The following is a 23,059-nucleotide window of genomic DNA, read 5'->3' on the forward strand; positions in this document are numbered from 1 at the left end:
CTCCCCGTCGCCCCACTACCCCCGGCACCTTTCCCTGCAACTGCAGGAGGTGCTACACCTGCCCCCTCACCTCCATCCCAGGCCCCAAAAAAATGTTCCACATAAAACAGATGTTCACCTGCACATCTGCTAATGTGGTCTATTGTATCTGTTGTTCCTGATGTGGCCTCCTCTACTTTGCTGGGACCAAGCGGAGGCTCGGAGACCGCTTTGTGGAGCACCTACGCTCGGTTCGTGACAAACCTCCCAGATGCAAACCACTTCAAATCCTCCTCCCACTCCCTGGGTGTCATGTCCATCCAAGACCATGCCTCCTCCATTGTCATATCGATGCCACCTGAAGGTTGGAAGAACAGCACCTCATATTCCTCTTTGGAAGCCTACAACCCAATGGTCTCAATGTAGACTTTACTAGCTCCAAAATCTCCCCACTCCAACCTCATCCCAAGACCAGACCCCACCTCATGCCCATCCCATTGACCTGCCTGTCTTGTCTTCCACCTATTCGCTCCACTATCTACCTGCTATCACCGACACCTCCTCCCTATTTATTTCAGATCCCCCTTCCCCTTCCCCATTTCTGAAGAAGGGTCCTGACCCAAAATGTCAGCTTTCCTGCTCCTCTGATGCTGCCTGGCCTGCTGTGTTCATCCAGCTCTACACCTTGTTATCACTTTAATATTTTTGTTATCTTTGTAACATTTGACCCTGATTGTGGTGTATAACTAGGCTTTTTACTCTGTCTATCCCTAATATTCATTGACTTTCATTTCATATATTACATTTTTTCCACTTGTCTCTACTCTTTGATGTGCATTTTTATCCCCCCACACTTGATCTCTTGTCCCCACTATTTATTTAAAATCCTCTCTACTTCCCTGAAGGTTTTATTATAGGGACTACCTCTTTTAAAATAAAAGACTGTCTGGAAGATTTGTTTTTGTTTCTTTGTGTTACTCCGTTCTCTGCAGCCAAAAGCAGCTGTCATTGCTACTGATAGGCATTACAGGAGACACTATGATGATGGGAATAGGGCAGGAGCGTTAAAGCTGCATAGACCCATCCTCCAATGAAACGGGGGCAAGTGCTGCAAGTTGTGGTCCTTCACCTCAAAATGAAGGCAACCAAATTTCTAGCCCTCAGCATTCTTTAGAAATGTTTTCATTATGCCTATTATCTCAATGAATGTGTGTGAATTTACAATTTTTAAAACAGCAACTGTTCAAAATCCCACTTGTTTGCAACAAAGCAGTCAACAGTTGTATCTGCTACCAGAGGGCAGGTGGCTATATATGACAAGTTGCCAAAGGACAGAAAGCAGTCTTGCATAGTTTTATGGAACAATACTATTAAACAGTGATGGCTCAGATCTTCAGAAGCTAACAGTAGTGAATGCCAGTTGTAAACGGAGGGATTGTCTTATGAGTAAATATTAAACAGGTTGGGACTCCTTGGGGTTTAGAAGAATGAGAGGTGATGTCATTGCCATATATTGGATTCTTAAGAGGTCTGACAGAGTAAATGCTGATGGGATGTTTCCCCTCAAGGGCCAGAGGGCATAGTCTCAGAACAAAGGGTCACCAATTTAGGGCTGAGATGAACATTTCTTTCCTCTCAGAAAAGACACCGTCTTTGGAATTCCTTGCCACAGACACCTCTGGGGGTTTGTAGTTTTGTATATTAATAACTGAAATTGATAGATTCTTTATCAACAGGGGAATCAGGAGTTATTGGGAAAAGGGCAGGAAAGTGAATGTGAGGAATGTTGGATCTGCCATTATTGAAAGGAGGAGCAGGCTTGAGTCTCCTGTTCCTTATGATCTTATAGTCTAATGTCAGGGCCCTTTGGAAGTCTTGACCCATGCAAATGCACAGTAAGTGCCCAGGATGTTTAAACTTTGGTTTTGTGAACTCAGGCCTCTTGAAAATAGCATTAACATTGACATTGACCTCACAGCTGAAGCCTTCAGCCTACTCTGCATTACTTAACTGGATATCTACTGTAGCATTAAGTTTCTGGTGTATGTCACCACCCATCCAAACAGTTACTGCTGTCACCTACTGACTGCGAACCCACACACATTGTTACTATTACTATTCCCCAACTACTCCTCACTCTTGACTGCCACCACACCTATTGCTTATTGGTCTCCTCACAGATTTAAATGTTACAGCAAGACTTTAAGAACACTAGAAATAGGACAAACCTTTCCCTCCAGCACCACATAGAAACATGATGAATTATTTCATGAGATGCATGTGCAGAATCTGCAGCTTGCACATCGTAACTCTTGGCTCTTCATTCAAACATTATTATACTCCTCAGCTCACCTGAAATTCAGTAGCAGACCATTGACAGCAATCTTCAATGTGTACTTGTCTGGTTTCCTAACTGATGAGCTTGTTACATTCCCCCATTTTCTTGGTTATGACATGTACCAGGGTTTAATTATTGCATTGCAGCGCCGATTATTGTTAGTTGAAGCTGGTCCACATTTTCACATTGGATCACTTTACCCTGTCCTGTTCACAAATTTGTTACAGTAAAGGAATCAAGGATTAAAGGGAAAAGGAAGGAAAATGGGGTTAAAGACTATCAGATCAGCAATGATCTCACTGTACAGTGGAGCAAAATCAATGGGATGAAAGGTCTACTTCGGCTGCTACATCTTATGATCTTAAGGCTTAGGATGTCTTTCAGGCAATAAGACCACAGTAGGCGCAGTAATAGTGTAAGTGAATATACATTTGTAAAAGTGCAGTAGGTACATAATGATTGAACACCCATGCTGACAATGTGCCTTCAAAATATGTTTTCTTTCCCTCTGTGGCACTACATCAAAACGTAGGCCTGACATCCACAGCTGGTGGAGGAGGATCCTGCTGTTTGGCACACTCTGCGGGATTTGAAGACTTGGGTAGTTATCCCCTTGGTGATAATGGGCACAGATGCAGGTCCACCCTTGTCAACCTGAACTGCTAGAGGCAATGGGACTACAGACGCAGGAGGCAGAAGAACAAAACATCTCTTGGGAACGATGAATAGAAGCTGCCAGGATACCTGTCAGTCACACCTCTTCTCTAGTTTCTTGAGAAAATACAGAATCTGGCATGGGGTTGAGGTACCTTGTCCACCAATAGCCTTTCCCTTACAGGAATGACTTCAGTCTCTGAGACAAGAAGACTCTGGAGGTGTTGGGAATTCAGCAGAAACAGTTTATTTGAGTAGTAATCGATTACAGTAAGGAGAGAAGCTCCAAATTGTCACACTGGACAATTGAGCTCACTCTACAGAATACTAGTGCAACACTATTTTATACTTTCTTCCAGTGTAATTGTGTAATGCTACAAACTGTTATTGTGCAGTTGATCGTATCAAGTCTATTAGTCAATTAACTAAGCAGTAATTACATCAAGTCTGTAAATCAATTGACTAGGCAACCAATTACATCAGGTCTGTAAATAAATTACATTAAATTCATAATTCAATTAACTAGGCATGTTGATTACATCAAATTGTTGTGTATTACATATCTACTAATCAGATTCAAACACATGATGCTCATTCACTTATGTGGTCACTTGCTTATCTTGTAACTTTTGCCCCTGAATATCCTGCGGCTTGCTAAGGTTCTGCCCAGCTTACTCATGTCAGGTTTCAATTAACAAGGCTTCTGTGGTCTGGATGGCGTGTCTTTAGTAATGAAGGGCCAATCGTTTTAAAATATCCTTATCTATGGTTATTGTGAGACACTATATCATAAGCATCTTTACTTTTTCACTAATCCACCACAAGCGCTACCACTATTGCACTCTTATTCATTCACAACTTTACTAAGCACTCACTAGTATATTACATTTACTATTACTGCCTTTCATCCATTCATAAAAGCATGATCTTGCAATATATTTCACTATTAAAGAAAGATTAAATTAAAATGTCCCTTCCACCCATTACTGCCTTTTCACAGTTTTAACCCTTCCCAGCCCCATGCTGTTAGCGGTGTCCATGCCTGTGAGTACATCAGAGGCCAGCCCTAAGTATGTGTTTGTAATCTATTCAGAACAATACCATCCCAGCCACTGTGCCACCCGAAACTATGAAAGGTTATAATTTTAATCAGCCCTCAGCAACCGTCTCCTTGGACTTGAATAGCTTACAGGACATCAAACAAGTTTTCTCCATCAGTATGTATCTGTTAGATACATATTGAATAGGGCCTTTGTTCCCTTTAGGAAAGTTGCTATCAAAATTGCACTTCCATGAAATTGAGTGAATGAATGTGTAAACTGGCAATAATGAAATCTCAAGACTCAACCGTGATAAACCATTTACTATCCTTTCTGCTGTCATTAAGTGCACATATGATTCTCAACACAGTCAAATCATATAGGCTTATTCTTTCCGGTATTGTCTAACTTTTAAAGAATAAATGGATTCACAACCCCATTTCCCTCCTTTACCATTAATACTGAGCACCCATGGAATGAGCAATGGAGAGCAGGTCTGAGCATATATCCAGAGCCACTGAGTGAAACCAACATTTACATTGAGCATCTCACATCGCTCGAGCCACAACACTAATGATTAGGTGGATTGATTCCTCTAACTTCTGTCACCGATGGCCTCTGATGTACTTACTCGATGTTAGACCATAAAGTACAGGAGCAAAATTAAGCCATTTGGCCCATCAAGTGTTTTTCACTGTTCAATCATGGCTTTTACTTGTAACCCTTGACCCCCTTCCTAATCAAGAACCTATCTTTTTGTATCTTAAACATGTTCAATGACTTAGCCTCCATAGCCCTCTGCAGCAATGAGTTCAACAGATTCACCATCCTTTGGCTGAAGAAATTCCTCTTCATCTCAATTGTAAAAGGTTGTCCCTTCACTCTGAGGCTGTGCCCTCAGGTCTTAGTCTCTCCTACTAGTGGAAAATTCTCTATGTTAATTCTACTCAGGCTTTCAGTATTCTGTGTAACGTGAATAATTGTGGTCCCAATGCTGACCCCTGCAGAACCCCATTAGTCCAGGGCTGCCATCCTGAAAAACAACTTTATCCTTACTTCCTGCCTTCTGCCAATCAGCCAATCCTCTGTCCATGCCAGTCCCTTCTCCTTATTCTCCCCATGATGGTAAGTAGTCCCTGCTATCTTGAACTCATCTTATTTAGAAATTTTCTCGCGGCAGCTTGTTAAAGGCCTTTGGGAAATCCAACTGGATCACATCACTGGCTTTCCTTCCTCTAACTTGCTGGTTACTGTAGTGATTGTAATGAGATCAGCTGGGTGTACTTCATAGAATATGTGTTCCCTGATTGGGGCTGTTAATCAGGTCCAATCACGGAGGTCTGGCTGACAGCTAAGAAGAGAAGTATCAGAAATCCTGTTCACTCTGATATCTGGTTTTGAGGGAGCTGGATCAGTGTTAAGGACACCATGTGAAAATAAAGACTCTATTTCAGTGGTGACGAGAGTGGGATTAATGACATAACCCTGCAAAAGTGCCTACTGGCTGTAACCCAACTGGATATTAAACAGGCAGTACAATTGGTTTTATCATTGGAACATGTAGCAAGTAGAGTGTGTGAGTTACTGGATATTCTGTTGGAAGTGGACACCTTTGCCAGTCCGACAGAGCTTGGGGAACACCACCTGAGTAAAGACAATTGCGTAGCCCTACTCACAACATATCCTGAACAGAGGGATTCAAGGTCAGCCCATAGCAAAATCTCAAAATAAAGCCAAGCCTCTCTCAAATGGTTAACATTTTCTTCACGATCTGAGCTGGCAAGCATTTTTGTTGCTACTGATATTTGGACTTGAGACAACAAGAGTTTTAATAGACATAAATTCAGTAAGAGAACTCATTGGCTGGTATCAAAGGGAGTTCACTTCCTGAAAAACCCTTTCTATAGTTGGTTTAGAACATTTAAAATGCTTAGCAACATCCAAATCAGATACAATCAAACTATATGTCTAGTTAAATCGTCGCCCAGTTCTATTGGAAGTTGATGGCAGTACTACCATTTCAGTGATCGTAGAACCAGCCTTTAACAAAATTTACTCTGATTTCCAACCCTTAAGTTTGCACAAGACCTCAGCTAGACTGAGAACCTATCACAGGGAAACTTTACAGGTTAATGGTACCACTTCTGTCCAAACTCTTATGAGAAGTAACTGGTTCAGTTACCTCTGATTATAACAATAGGCTTAGCCCAAGTTTGATGGGGTGAAATTGGTTGAGAAAGATTCACCTAGATTGGCCCAATATTTTTTAATTAGAAAATGCCTGCCTGAATGAAGTCCTAATTAAATACCTGGAAGATGTTCTGGAAGGTCTAGGGACTATTAAAGGTGCCAAGGCCAAGGCATGTTGACCAGGAAGCAATTCCATGATTTTGCAACGTCCACCCAGTGCCATATGTCTTATGGGCAAAGGTAGAGGAAGAAATCAGAGGCTGGAAAGTGAAGGAATAATCAAAACAGACCAGTTTGTGGAATTGGCAAAACCAGTCATACTGATTGTGAAATCTAATGCGTTAGTTCACCTTTGTCGGGATTTTAAACAAATAGTAAACTGGTTTTCACAGCTGGATAAATACTCAATCCCTAACGTAGAGGGTTTGCATGCAAATCTAGCAGGGAGGCTGTCTTTTACAAAGCTGGTTATAAATCATGCATGCTTGCAATTGTGGTTAGATGAAGATTCCCACAGATATGCTACAATTAATATACATAAGAAATTGAACCAATATACTGGAGTATTGTCAGCCTGTGCAACTTCTTAGCAGATGATGGAAAACATTTTACATGGTCGACCCAAAGTCATTATATAGCTTGGTGCTGTACTAATAAAAGGATAGACTGATAAGGAGCACTTAAGGATCTTGGACATAATCCTTAGACATTTTCCTCAGGTAGGCATATGCCTTAGAAGGGAAAAATGTGTGCTCCGTTCACCCCAAGTGACTTACTTGGGCGACAGAGTTGACAAGACTGGAGTACACCTATTGGAAAATAAAGTGAGGGCGATCAAAGCTGCCCTGGCTCCCATGTCTGTACCAGAACTTAGGGTTTTCTTTGGGCTGGTGAATTGTTGTGAAAAGTTCATATGTAACTTGACCTCCTTCCTGGCATCTTAGCATCAACTCCTAAAGAAAGGGTCAACCTTGGAAACAGTCACATGACAAAGCCATAGCTTTCAGGGAAGTGAAGAAACAGTTATCGTCCTCTATAGTGTTGGCATACTATAATCTCAAGAGAGATCTGGAGTTGACATGCAATGCGTCCCTGGGGTAGTAGCCTCTGGGATAGCATTGGTTCATAGGGGGTTCAATGTAGAGGAACACCCAATAGTGTAGGATCTAGGACTTTGGCTAATGCAAAGCATAAATAAGCCCAGATAGGGAAGGACGGTTTAGTGGTCATATTTGGAGTCAGAAAGTTCCACCAACTCCTTTACGAACATAAATTTGTAATAATAACAGGCCACAAATCTTTCACTAATTCGACTTAAAGAGGACAAGGCAGTGCAGCCCATAGCCTCAGGCCGAATTCAGCAATGGGCTCGAATACTGAGTGCGTACAATTACAAGTGGAACACCACTCAGTAGCCTAAGTATGGGATGCATTGAGCTGCCTCCCACTGGCAGATACACCACCCATGGTACAGTCACTGGAATAGCTGCATTGGTGGGGCAGTACCTTGAGTGCCAACAAGGACAAAAGTTACTTCCAGTAGTTCCCCCATATTTATGGGGGTGTCCGGGTAAACCCTGGTCTAAATTATACATCAACTATGTAGGTCTTTTCATGGGCTCAATGTTCTTAGTCATTGCGGATGCCCACACAAAGTGGCTGGATGTGCGTAGATTTATTCATCAAACACGGGGATGACAATAGAAAAACTGCACACATTTTTTGCAATACACAGGCTCCCGGAAGTGTTAGTCACAGATAACAGGCCATTGTTTACCAGCAGGGAACCCGAGTATTTCTCAAAGTTGAATGATGTTTGACATATAACGACAGCTCCATACTATCCATCATCCAATGCTCTGACAGAAAGACTGGTCTAAACTTTAAGGGCAGGCTAAAAAGAATCAGCCTACAGTTTCACTAGATACTGAACAGTCCTGGTTCTAGTTGTCCAGCTCTGAGGAAGGGTCACTTGATACAAAATATTAACTCTGATTTCTATCCACATTGGCGGATGCCAGACCACCTGAGCTTTTCCAGCAATTTCAATTTTGTCCAGGTTCCTATTTGGTTAAAAGACCACCCCTAACGCAACCACAGACAGAACTCCAGTGAAGTTGCTCATGGGGAGTAGAGTCCACACCAGGTTAAATCTGATCTTCCCACACCTTTTGCGGGGAGGGTGAAGTGGCTTCAGGAATGCCAATGCCAGACACAAAATTATACTAAGAGAGAGACAATTTACATCAGGGGACGAATTTTGGTGTAGGAACCACAGGAATGGCCCCTCATGGGTAAGTGGCATGGCCAAAGTGGGTCAGGTCCAGTGATGTACAAAGTTCATGCAATTACAATAGTCCTGAACAAGCATGTCGACCATATGAGAGCTGCAAACTTGCAAACAGTGAGGGGTCAAAATGTGGATGGCTCCTCAACAGCCTTTCTGACTGGCTGACTCAATGCCTTTGCCATCTGTAGAAGGTAATACATTTCTTCCAAGTCACTCAGTATGCAAGAAGAGAGCTGCTGTGAATTATGCACCATCAGTAACAGAGGCAGAGTTGGAGGATGCTGACTTGGTGCTAGAGCATCTCAGGAGGATGTATAAAGAGAAGAAGCAACCTATGTCCTCGGACTCAGAGTGGGAGGGATGTAGTGATTGTAGAGGTTAGCCAGGTGGACCTCATAGAATATGAGTTCCTTGACTGGGGCTGTTACTTTGAACAACAGTTAGAACAAGAAAGTCAAACAACCTGTTCACTCTGAGAGCTGGCTCTGACAGATTCTCCATGTGGAAATAAAGGTTGACTTGGTGACAGGATACTGACTTCCGTGGGGCTATTTCAGCTATCTCCTCCAAGAATTAATAGATTTGTCAAACATCACTTCCCCTTGACAAAGCCATGCCCACTCATGTACTTTTTTTTATCATGTACTTCCAAGCATTTAGTGATCTTATCCTTAATTATGGACTCTAAAATCTTCCTATGACCAAGGTTAGGCTAAATAACTTTATAATTTCCTGTCTTCCGCCTCCCTCCCATCCAATAGTCTGGGACCCTTCCTGACTCCAGAAATTCCTGAAAGCTCACCACCAATTCATCCACAATCTCCTCAGATATGTCATTCAGAATTCTGGAGTGTAGAATATCTTTGTTGGTTGATTATCAGCCTTCAAACCTTTCAGCTTCCTCAGCACGTTCTCCTTGATGATGACCACTACACTCATGACTGTCCCTGACTTTCCTGAAGTTCTGATATGCTACTAGTGTCTTCATCCGCAAAGACTGATACAAATTACCCATTCAGTTTCTTTGTAACTTGTTTGCTCCTCATTACTCATTTTTCAGCCTCATTTTCCAGTCGTCCAATGTCCATTCTTATCTCTCTCTTACCTTTCATGTAACTAAAAAACATTTTACAATTTTCTGTTTTATTTCTTGATAGCTTACCCTCATATTTCATTTTGTCCACCCTTCATTCCTCTGTTAGTTGTGTTCTGCCAGTTTTTAAAAGTTTCCTAATTCTCTAGCTTCCCACTAATCTTCACCTCATTGTATGCTTTTTCTTTTGCTTTTATGTTGTTCCTGACTTCCCTTGCCAGCCATGGTTGCATCATCTTCTCTTTATACGTTTCTTATTCCTTGTGATGAATTTCTGCTGTGCCTCCATAATTGCCCCCAGAAACTTATGCTTTTCCACTGTCCTCTTTGTTAGATTCCCCTTCCAATCAACTCTGGCCAGTTTCTCGCTCATATCTTTGTAGCCATGATGTGAAGGTGCCGGTGTTGGACTGAGGTAGACAAGAAATCACATGTCACCAGGTTATAGCTCAACAGGTTTATTTGAAAACACAAGCTTTCAGAGCCTCAATCCTTCTTCAGGTGTTAGTGAGAGAGGTAGTATCAGACAGAATTTATAAGTAAAAGATCAAAGGATCACATCATTTATCAGGGTGTACTAAACGAACTTAAGAAGCTGTTAAATCTTTAATCAGTTGGAAGGTTTTAATTGATTAATATGTACACGGAAATCCCCAAATTCCTTTGAAGTCACTGTCTTGAGAAAACTAAAAAATGTCACCTTTTCTTTACACTTGAGAAAACCAAAAGTTTTCTCAGTGTAAAGAAAAGGTGACATTTTATGTTAGACAATGCATATTGGGTGTGAGGCCTTGTTTAGAATCTATTTGTGTTTTGGTTTGGAATCAGGAGTTAAGAATTTATAAAACATCTCATTGACTTACTGTCTACAAATTGTATAATTTGTAGTTACCTTCACTCTATCATAATACCTGCCATCTGATTCCAGCTCGTCCCTCTCAAACTGCAGGGTGAATGCTGTCATTTCATGATCACTGCCCCCTAGAGGTTCCTTCACTTTAAGCTCCTTAATAAGTCTGCCTCATGACATACCACCAAATTTAGAATTTCTTGTTCCCTACTGGGTTCTACCACAAGCTGCTCTAAAAGAAAATTTAATAGACATTCCACAAATTCCTTTTCTTGAGATCCACTGTCAACCTGTTTTGTCCAGTTCACCTGCATATTGAAGTCCCTGATGACTATTATAATAGTGCTTTTCTTACACCTTTTCTATCTCCTGATTTATTTGCTGACCCATATCCTGACTACTGCTAGGCAACCTGCACATGTCTCTTGTCAGGTTACTTATTTTTCCTTTGCAGTTCCTCAATTCTACCCACACAGATTCTATGCGTTCTGGTCCTTCATTGTTTCTTGCTATCAATTTAATTTCATTTATTATGAACAAGAAAATGCCACCCCTTCTGCTCATTTACCTGCCCTTTTGATAGAACCCATGTCCTTTGGATATTTAGTTCCCAGCCCTGATCCCCTGACAGCCAGGTCTCTACGATCCCCACAACATTGTACCTGCCCATTTCAATCATTGCTACAAGCTCATTTACCTTGCTCCATATACTGTACACATTTCCGTACAACTCCAAGTCCTATGCTGACATGTCCTTTTTCATTGTGGTCCCCTTATCTACTGTGCCTGAAGTTAGATTCCTGACCCTTTCCATACGCTCTCTCCTGTTACCTGTTCTGGAAACTTTAATACCCTCTCCTGAACCCTCCTCCTCTATCACAGACCCCTCCTCCCCACTGTGCTAACAGTGTCTGAAATAGCATATAAATAAATTAAACTATTTACTACTAGAGTCAATTATATTTCTGGTGGAAACTGTACTACATGATATTAATAGCAAATCTGCAATACATTGAATTGCAATTTAATTATTCAACATATTAATTAAGTTTATTAAAGCAGGATTAGGCATTTATTAAAAGTAGAAAACAAGAGGATTTCACTTAATCATCAAAATGATTATGGGAGACTTGTGAAAATCTATGAGTGAATGGATTCATTTATTACCTAACTGTACAAAACATTTAAGGCCTGTCAATTGTTTTTACTAAGAGACTGATTTCATAGATCCATAGGTTAAACTTAGCTCAATCAGCAGCAATGGTTCTTGTTCAACTATCTTTTCAATGCAACTTACCTTTCTTTGACACTTTCTTAGGCACACTGTGGAGAGGAAATAGAGATAACATTTTGAGTCCAGGGACTCTTCTTCAAAACTAGAAGCAAATAGGGGAAGTTGGTATTTATGCTGATGATGGGGGTGGGTTGGGGAAAAGAGCAAACAGACATGTAGAGACAGAGACCAGACAGAAGAGTGAAAAAAAGATCAGGCAGACCAAAGGATTGTTGATAGTAGGCCAGGGAAGAAGAGAAGATAAGTGATAATAGGGTTTATGAGCAGTTGAAAATGGATTGGCTGTGCTGAAAGCAACTCATTTCACAACAACATTTTGGTGGATAACAAACCTGGACTGAGGTGTTTGTGCTATGATATTGTTAAGCTCAATATTGAGTCCTGGGGGCTATAAGGAACTTCACTGGAAAATGATGTGTAGTTTCTCCAGATTGTGCTCAACTTTGCTGGAACACTGCAGCAACCTGAGACTGAAATTATGGCACAAGAACATGGTGGTGTGTTGATTTGGCAGAAACTTAATATGGACAGAATATAGGTGTTCCTCAACGTGAACACCAAGTCTGCATTTTATCTCACCAACGTACAAGAGATCGCAATATAGAACATAGAACATTACAGCACAGTACAGGCCCTTCGGCCCTCGATGTTGTGCCGACCTGTCATACCGATCTCAAGCCCATCTAACCTACACTATTCCATGTATGTCCATATGCTTATCTAATGACGACTTAAATGTACCTAAAGTTGGCGAATCTACTACCATTGCAGGCAAAGAGTTCCATTCCCTTACTACGCTCTGAGTAAACAAACTACCTCTGACATCTGTCCTATATCTTTTACCCCTCAATTTAAAGCTATGCCCCCTCATGCTCGCCGTCACCATCCTAGGAAAAAGGCTCTCCCTATCCACCCTATCTAACACTCTGATTATTTTATACGTTTCAATTAAGTCACCTCTCAACCTTCTTAACTCTAATGAAAACAGCCTCAAGTCCCTCAGCCTTTCCTCGTAAGCCCAACCCTCCGTGCCAGGCAACATCCTAGTAAATCTCCTGTGCGCCCTTTCCAAAGCTTCCACATCCTTCTTATAATGTGGTGACCAGAACTATATGCAATACTCCAAGTGCGGCCGCACCAGAGTTTTGTACAGCTTCAGCATAACCTCTTGGTTCCGGAACTCGATCCCTCTATTAATAAAAGCTAAACCACTGTATGCCTTCTTAACAGCCCTGTCAACCTGGGTGGCAGCTTTCAAGGATATGTGTACATGGACACCAAGATCTCTCTGCTCATCTACACTGCTAAGAATCTTACCATTAGCCCAGTACTTTGCATTCCGGTCACTCCTACCAAAGTGCATCACCTCACACTTGTCTGCATTAAACTTCATTTGCCACCTCTCAGCCCAGCTCTGAGTAATGATTGAGCGGTAGAGTAGATTGAGTAAAGTGCAGGTAAATTGCTGCATCACCTGGAAGGTGTGTCTGGGACATCAGATAGTAGGAGGATGGATGTAAATGGGCAAGTGTTGCACCTTCTACGATTGCGTGGGAAGGTATCATGGAGGTGTTGCAAGGGGTTGGGAATGGCAGAGAAGTGAACCATTGTGTCCCAGAGGGAATGGTCCTGCATAATGCTGACAAGGGAGGGGAGGGGAATATGTGTCTGATTGTGGCAATCCACTGGAGGTGATGGAAATGGTGGCTTATGATCCTTTGAATGCAGAGTCTGGTGAGATGGTGGGTGAGTTTGAGGGGGACCCTATCATTATTGTGGCAGGAAAGGGTAGGGGTGACAGCAGAAATATGGGAAATGGGCTAGACATTCCTAAAGGTCTTACCATCCATAGTTTGATGGGAATTCTTGGTTGAGGAAAAAGATGGACATTTTCTGAGGACTCGCACCCACCACCCCCCTCCCAATCCTGTGGAAGCTGGCATCATCAGAAGAGATATGATGGAGATGGAGAATCGGGAGAATGGTACAGAGTCTTTACAAGGAGCAGGTGTGAGGACATACAGTCAACATAACTGTGGGAGTCAGTGGGTTTGTAGTGGATATTGCTGGCCAGCCTATCCTCAGAAATGGAAACAGAAATGTTATAGAAGGGAAGGGAGGAATGAGAAATGGCCAGGTGATGATGAGAGTGACAAATATAGTGGAAGCAAATTTATAATTTCCCCAATTCCAAATGGGAGAAGGAACAGTACAGATAATGTCATTGATTTACTGGAGAAAGCGTTGAGGGGAGGGACCCAAATATGACTGGAACAAGGAATATTTCAGATATCCCAATAAGAGACAGGCATAACCGAGTCCCATGCAGGTACCCATAGCCACACGTTTGATCTGAAGAAAGTGGGAGGAGTTAAAGGTAAAGTTGTTGAAAGTGAGGACGAGTCAGCCAGTGAGGAAGAGGGTGGTGGTGGGTGTGGACAACCCAAGGCTTCTTCCTGGGAAGAAAAGGAAGGCCATAAGACTATGTGATGATGATAATGGGAACTGTAGATGCTGGAGAATCCAAGACAACAAAGTGTGAAGCTGGATGAACACAGCAGGCCAAGCAGCATCTCAGGAGCACAGCTTGGCCTGCTGTGTTCATCCAAATTCAGACTATGTGATGGGGTCCGGATGTGCAGATCTATGCACATCTTGCATGTCTATGGTAAAGAGATTGTGGCTGGTGCCGCTAAACTGGACATTTTTGAATCTGATGATTTTATATTCTAAAATGGAACTTTTCAGATCAAGCTTTGGTAAAGGCATTATAAAAACTATAAAATGTCCTCCCAACATAGTGACTGCACTTCTTCCAAAAGGGGGCACTCTTACACAAGGATACAGCACTTCGACATAAAGATAGCATGAAATACTTTCACAATTGCTTTCGTAAATTGACAGAGACAGTTAATGATTGTTTTTGTTTCAATAGAACACAGTTGTCAAGGTAACAGAGATCTTCCTTTCTTACTAAGCAACTAGAGAGACATAATGCCCTTTCATATATCGATTTATTTTGACCTGTTTCACGTAGGTCACTTACAAGGAAACAGGTCAGTCACAGCCTGATGACTGCTCTCGTTTTAAATCGCCCTCTTTCTGCACCTGCAAGGCGAAAGCCAGAATCTTAAACACACTGGGGAACTGAAGCTGAATCCTCTACTTTGGTGTTCCAATGTGCTTTGCCACCACATGGCTACACTCTTGCCCTGTCTAATGTTCATAATTGAAATGATTTTAAAAAGCACTAATGTGTAATATAATTATACTGTGAGTTAATAAGAATTGCCAATGGTTAATTACTTTATAATATAGGTGATTATCTTCCTGTGGATCACGTATCGTTCCAGCCGTTGACATAATTGACACAATCGCACATATGCACTGGATTAATAACATTGCAAAGTTTTGCAGCAGACAAATATACTGATATGCATGCAAGTAAAACATCAGAAAACATCATAAATGTCAATACCCATACGTTTTATGGATTTTAAGTTAACTGTAACCATTCCAGTTGCATTATTTGTTTATTATTTGTGAGAAAAAAATAATGTGAATTTGAATGTACTAATTTGAGATCAAAAATACAAAGTTTTATTGTTTGTAAACTTGCCTATTTTGGAACTAATAGCAAACAACTGTCCTCTGTAACACCTTTGAATGGCTTTGGCATTTAAAGATAATTTAAAAGAAGTTTGAGTCTTACCCCATGACCTTTCCATCTTTGCCAAAATCAAGACCAGAGTAGGAAGCTTTGTGGTTGTATTTCCTGCTCCATTAGCCATTGAGTGTTTACGTGGATAATTAATGGACTAGAGGGCATAATTTCAAAATAAGGAGTCATATATTTGAGACTGAAATGAAGAGGAGTTTATTTTCTCAGAGGTTAATAAATCTGTGGAATTCTTTACCACAGAGAGTTGTCAAGGTTGAGATAGACATATTTTTAATCAGTAAGGGAATCAAAGGTTACGGGGAAAAGTCAAGAAAGTCAGAAAAGTTGAGCATTATCATAACAATCATGGACGCATTAAATAGCGGAGCAGACATCATGGATTGAATGGCCTATCTTTGCTCCCATGTCTTATTCTATCATTTTAGTAAAATAAAGTATGACATTACTTCAGGCCTCTGCAGAGAAAAGAAAAGGAGAGATGATTCCTGGTTATTTTCATTTGCAAATCTTTTAGTAAATCAAAGACATACAGCCATCCCCTATTCCCAATTCCTTATCCTCCGCCGCATCTGTTCCCAGGATGAGACATTCCACTCCTGCACATCCCAGATGTCCTCATTCTTCAAGGACCGCAACTTACCCCTGCAGTGGTTGAGAACGCCCTCGACCGTGTCTCCCGCATTTCCTGCAACACATCCCTCACACCCCAGCCCCACAATAACCACCAAAAGAGAATACCCCTAGTCCTCACATACCACCCCACCAACCTCCGGATACAACGCATCATCCTCCGACGCTGCCGCCATCTACAATCCAACTCCACCACTAAAGACATTTTTCCATCCCCACCCTTGTCTGCCTTCCGGAGAGACCACTCTCTCCAGGACTCCCTTGGCCGCTCCACACTCCCCTCCAAACCCACCACACCCGGCATTTTCCCCTGCAACAGCAGGAAGTGCAACATTTGCCCTCATACCTCCTCCCTCACCCCCATCTCAGGCCCCAAGATGACTTTCCACATCAAGCAGATGTCCACCTGCACATCTGTCAATGTGGTATACTGCATCCACCGTACCCGGAGTGGCTTCCTCTACATTGGGGAAACCAAGAGGATGCTTGGGGACCGCTTTGCAGAACACCTCCACTCAGTTCGCAATAAACAACTACACCTCCCAGTTGTGAACATTTTAACTCTCCCTCCCATTCCTTAGACGACAATCCTGGGCCTCCTGCAGTGCCATAATGATGCCACCTGAAAGTTGCAGGAACAGCAACACATATTCCACTTGGGAACCCTGCAGCCCAATGGAATCAATGTGGATTTCACCAGCTTCAAAATCTCCCTTCCCCCCACTGCATCCCAAAACCAGCCCAGCTCGACCCTGAGATAATAAAATGTGAGGCTGGATGAACACAGCAGGCCAAGCAGCATCTCAGGAGCACAAAAGCTGACGTTTCGGGCCTAGACCCTTCATCAGAGCTCTGATGAAGGGTCTAGGCCCGAAACGTCAGCTTTTGTGCTCCTGAGATGCTGCTTGGCTTGCTGTGTTCATCCAGCCTCACATTTTATTAGCTCGGATTCTCCAGCATCTGCAGTTCCCATTATCTCTCCCCAGCTCGACCCTGCCTCCCTAACCTGTACTTCCTCTCACCTATCCCTCCTCCCACCTCAAGCCGCACCTCCATTTCCTACCTACTAACTTCATCCTGCCCCCTTGACCTCTCCGTCCTCCCCGGGCAGACCTATCCCCTCCCTACCTCCCCACCCATACTCTCCTATCCACCTATCTTCTCCTCTATCCATCTTCAGTCCGCCTTCCCCTCTCTCCCTATTTATTTCAGAATCCTCTCCCTGCCCCGCGCTGCTGATGAAGGGTCTCGGCCTGAAACGTCAGCTTTTGTGCTCCTAAGATGCTGCTTGGCATGCTGTGTTCATCCAGCTCCATACTTTCTTATCTCAATCAGACAATATAATTGATGATCCAAAGTGCTTTACAATCATTAAAGTGTAGCCATTATTGCACTGTAAGCATTGAGACAGACAATTTGCACACAGTGATGTGAAAATAACAAGATAATCTGTTTTGATGGTCTTTATTAAGGGCTAAATGTTGACTAGGCCCCTGGGATATCCTATTTGCTCCATTTTGAAGTAGTGTTATGGGAACTTACATTCATTTGACTGAGCAGACATGTCCTCAATTTAATACTTCATCTCAAACTTGCTATCTTTGACTCTCTCACTGTTGGACAGGGGGATCAGTCGGGTTTGAGTGCTCAAACCTGTGGGGTAGGACTTGAATTCACAATTTTCTAATTTAAGAGGCCGGAATGCTTCCTGCTCAGTTACAGTTGCCAAGCATTCAAGCGAAATAATTTAAAACACTGAAAGGACTTTCATGGTGCAGTGATAATATCCCTATCCCTGGACTGTGGGGCCTGTTTTCAAGTCCCATCTGCTCTAGAGGTATGTAATAGCATCTCTGCACAGGTTGATTAGAAAAATTGGTTAAATTTTAAAAAAAAGACACTCAACTTGATCAGAATGTCTAGGCCTCACTCCCATCTGCACCAAACATGTCTTGCAAAATATCTGAGCAGCTTAACTAAAAATATCTGCAAGACTCTGAACCATCATCAATTATCTTCCCGAACTTTCATATCTTGTGTTCAGCCTGTACTACTTTGGAGAACTCTTGGGATATGAAGGTGATAAGATAAGCTTCTCTACTATAAAAAAAGCCTCTTTAGATTCAGCTGTTATGTAATCAAGCCTGAATAGCTTCTCCTTTGTGGTTAGATCTGGAGCAAACATCTGTTTTTTGTAAATAATTCCACTTACAATTGACATTGAGATTTTTACCAGGATAGAAATAAGTACTTTGCTGGGGAGAGGGTAATACTTCATATACAACTTATTAAAACTTAATGGAGTTGTTCAGTATTTTCACACTGTAATTGGGAGATCAGCATGCATGTCCCTTTACTGAATCTTTAATGCTGGATCAGATTCAGGGCTGTCCAAATGTACAGAAGAGATTTTAGCCAGGATTAGTTGAATAGTTTCCTCTTTACCTTTCATTGCAGCATGCTGGCTTGCAGCTACAGTTTCAAAAGACCTCATATGGCAGTCCATTCTGATGTTACTTTAAACTTGTCCAGTGTTTTATTTACCCTGTTTTGTAAAGTTAACATTAATTAATGTGTGACATAGGATTGGAATCATGGCCTAGGACTTTGGAGCATTGGACATATTGCTTAGTCCATGCTACACTGAGGCAAGAATTATCTGGTAGGGGACGGACCTTCAAAAACGACCTCTTCCCCAGCGATAATGCACAGGCTGGGAATAAGACTTATACCTCCCTGAGAGAGGAAGTCCCACATTTGAGAACTGCTTGCCAATCAGATTGACTGCTTTAGCAGTTATAGAGCTGAAAACTGGGTGCTACTGAAACTGCAGTTATCTCCACAATGATATGAAAGGGAATGCATTGCACATGAACGGATCAATTAGAAAACATAGGTTATTTACTAATGGTGGTTAATAAGTAGATAAACAGCATAGGTGATTTGGTAAGGGGAAGAAAAATGCTCACTTGTATGTAAGAGCACATCTGGAAGTTGATTCTTTTTGGGAAAGGAGGAATTGGGAGAGGACAAGAGGCTGAATGAGTGAGTTTGCCAAATTTTGTATTCTCTGGTCTTCTCATCTTCTTGTTCTTACAAGATATTTTTCAGAAAGTAGTCCTTATTCCCACTAACCTGCTCATTGTTTGCTGGTAAAGGGATGGTTGGCTAGAGAGAGGACTTCTTAAGTGTGGTGATGAAAATCGAGAGGCAGTATGTTTCTGTTAGCGTAAAGGGCCAGACTGGCATGTGTAGGGAATGGTAGAGAAACTGGGACTCTGGTCAAGATAAAGAAGGAGGCATATATCAGGTAAAGACAGCTGGGATTGACTGAATCCCTATAGAAGTATAGGGACAGTAGGAATGTGCTCATGAAGGGAATCAGGAAGGCAAAAAGGGGACATGAGATAGCTTTGGGAAATAGGATTAAGGAGAATCCAAAGAGATTTCATGACTACATTCAGGACAAAAGAATCATCAGAGAGCAAATAGGACCCCTTAAAGATCAACAAGTCCATGAGGAAGATTGGTGTAGATTGGTGAGATGCTAAATGAGTATTTTCCATCTGTATTTACTGTGGAGAAGGATATAGAAGCTCAAGAACTTGGAGAAATAAATGGTGATGTCTTGAAAAGTGCCCATATTTTAGAGGAGGAAGTGCTGGATGTCTTAGAATGCATAAAGGTGGATAAATCCCCAGGACCTGGTCAAGTGTATCCCAGAACTTTGTGAGAATCTAGGGAAGTTATTGCTGGATATTTATATCATTGATAGCCACAGATGAGGTGCCAGAAGACTGGAGAGTGGCTAATATGGTGCCATTATGAAAGAAACATGGTAAGGAAAATACAGGGAGCTATAAACTGGTGGGCCTGGCCCGATTGGTGAATATATGTTGGAGGGGATTCTGAGGGACTAGATTTACACATATTTGGAAAGGCAAGGACTGATTAGAGAGAGTCATCATAGTTTTGTGTGCAGGAAATCATGTTTCACGAACTTGATTGACTTTTTTGAAGGAGTAATAAAGAAGAATGATGAAGGTAGTGCTGCACATGTTGTCTACATCAGCATCAGCATGATGTTTGACAAGGTTCTAATTGGTAAATTGGTTAGCAAGCTTAGATTGCATGGAATTTGGGGAGAGCTAAACATCTGGATACAAAATTAGCTTGGAGGTAGGAGACAAAGGGCAGTGGGCAGTTGTTTTTCAACTGGAGGCTTGTGGCCATCACTGTGCTTCAAGGATTAGTTCTGGATCTACTGCTTTTTAACATTTAAATAAATGATTTGGATATGAATATAAGGAGGAATAGTTGGTAACTTTGCAATGACACCAAAATTGGTGGCGTAGTGAACAGTGAAGCAGGGTTATCTCAGAGTACAACGGGATCTTGATCAAATGGGCTGGTGTGCCAAGAAGTGGCTGATAGAGTTTAATTGAGATGAATGTAAGCTGTTGCATTTTGGTAAGACTAATCAGGGCAGGATCTATTCACTGAAATGTTAGGGTCCTGGGGAGTATTGCCAAACAAAGAGACCTTGGGGTACATGTTCATACTTCCTTTAAAGTGTATTTGCAGGTAGACAGAATAGTGGAGAAGGCATTTAGTAGGTTTGCTTTTAATGGACAGTGCATTGAGTATTGGTGTTAGGATCTCATGTTGCAGACATTGGTTAGGCCACTTTTGGAAGATTGCATTCAATTCCGGCCTCCTTGCTACAGGAAAGATGTAGTTAAACTTGAAAGAGTTCAGAAAGTATTTACAAGGATGTTATTAGGTTAGAGGGTTTGAGCTTTAGGGATAGGTTGAATTGGCTGGAGTTATTTATTTTCCCTGGAGACTCAAAGGTTGAAGAGTGACCTTCATGAGGTTTATAAAGGAGGTGACAAAGGAGCAGTGCTCCAAAAGCTTGTGATTTCAAGTAGGTCTGATGGATTATAACCTGGTGTCGTGTGACTTCTGACCTTGTCCACCCCAGCCCGAGACCGGCAGCTCCACATCAAAATCATGAGGGGCATGGGTAGAGTGAATAGCCAAGGCCTTTTTCTCCAGGGTAGTGGTGTCCAAAACTAGAGTATCAGGTCAGAGTAGAAGATTTAAAAGGGACGTAAGAGGCAACTTTTTTATGCAGAGGGTGGAGTGTGTTTGGAATGTGCTACTGGAGGAAGTGGTGGAGGCAGGTACAATTGCAACATTTAAAAGACATCTGGATGAGTACGTGAATTGGAAGGGTTTAGGGGAATAGGGGCCAAATGCTGGCACATTGGGCTAGATTAATTTAGGATATCTGGTCAGCATGGATGAGTTGGACTGAAGAGTCTGTTTCCATGCTGTACATCTCTATGATTCTATGATTTCCCATTAGATATGTTTTTAAAAATGGCAGGTGGATTGCCGAATTTGGCCTCCACACATTGTATCATGAGAGTGAATCATGGTGAGCAGGAAGATGATGGGTTTCTACCCAAACATGACCAGCTGCAGGAACCATAACATTCAGTCCCACCGACATCACATTATCTTCTTTACACTGCATTGGTGATGTGCCTTGTAGTTTATATTTTTTAACAAACAAAGACAGATGAAAATCCACGGTGATTTTTTCAAATGTCCTTCTTCCTATATATTTTCATACATAAAATTTCTCTCTTCCCATTAAGACACAAGTTTCACAGATTTATTTTCTTTAGGAATCTCCTTGTTTAATTGGTTGCTATTTGCCAGTACAAGCCATTTCACTTTAAGGGTTCAAAGCAAATATGCATGAGATTACATGCATACATGTATCTCAATGGCACACAAAGCTGCTTTTGTATAGTTTGGCCCAGAAATAATTTAAGTAAAAGAAGTTAGTAGTGCAGCTATTCCTTTGAGCTTTTTGTTGACAAAGCCTCACACATTAATACCAGATATCTCGAGACTACACCCATAACATAATCCACTGATTTTCATTTTAATAATGAAAATTATTGTTGCCTAATTTCCAAACTATTGCCCACTGCAGCCTAAAAACTGAAAAAAGTGCTTGTTTTGAGTCACTGTGGAGCTGGCTATCCTTTTCATAATGAATCTGCGGAAGGGGTGCTGGGACAAATCCTTTGAAGCTATTTTGCAAAACGAGGAAGCCCAATGCGTGGAAGAGATGAAAAGAAAACCAGACTAAGTGAAGAATCAAAGTAATACATGCAATAGCTCAGTCAGATTGCTACAAATTTGTTACAGGTCAAACTTGTAAAGACCCACATTAAGGTACCATGTATAGACTAGGATTCAAGCAATAAAATGAGTGGAAAAGATACAGAATGGATAGTAAACCAGCTTCAAAGCTGAGTAGAAGTTAATAGCCGCAATGACAAGAAGAAGGTGAGAGATTTTCTCAGGTTTTGGTGCTGGGACAACTATTGCTTACCATTTGCTTAAATAATTTAGTCTCAGAAACTGCAAGAACCAAATCATAGATAATAAAATGTGAGGCTGGATGAACACAGCAGGCCCAGCAGCATCTCAGGAGCACAAAAGCTGACGTTTCGGGCCTAGACCCTTCATCAGAGAGGGGGAATCGGGTGAGGGTTCTGGAATAAATAGGGAGAGAGGGGGAGGTGGACCGAAGATGGAGAGAAGAGAAGATAGGTGGGGAGGAGAGTATTGGTGGGGAGGTAGGGAGGGGATAGGTCAGTCCAGGGAAGACGTACAGGTCAAGGAGGTGGGATGAGGTTAGTAGGTAGGAGATGGAGGTGCGGCTTGGGGTGGGAGGAAGGGATGGGTGAGAGGAAGAACAGGTTAGGGAGGCAGAGACAGGTTGGACTGGTTTTGGGATGCAGTGGGTGGAGGGGAAGAGCTGGGCTGGTTGTGTGGTGCAGTGGGGGGAGGGGACGAACTGGGCTGGTTTTGGGATGCGGTGGGGGAAGGGGAGATTTTGAAGCTGGTGAAGTCCACATTGATACCATTGGGCTGCAGGGTTCCCAAGTGGAATATGAGTTGCTGTTCCTGCAAATTTGGGGGGCATCAATGTG

This window comes from Stegostoma tigrinum, chromosome 3, assembly GCF_030684315.1.
Source record: "Stegostoma tigrinum isolate sSteTig4 chromosome 3, sSteTig4.hap1, whole genome shotgun sequence".
NCBI lineage: Eukaryota > Metazoa > Chordata > Chondrichthyes > Orectolobiformes > Stegostomatidae > Stegostoma > Stegostoma tigrinum.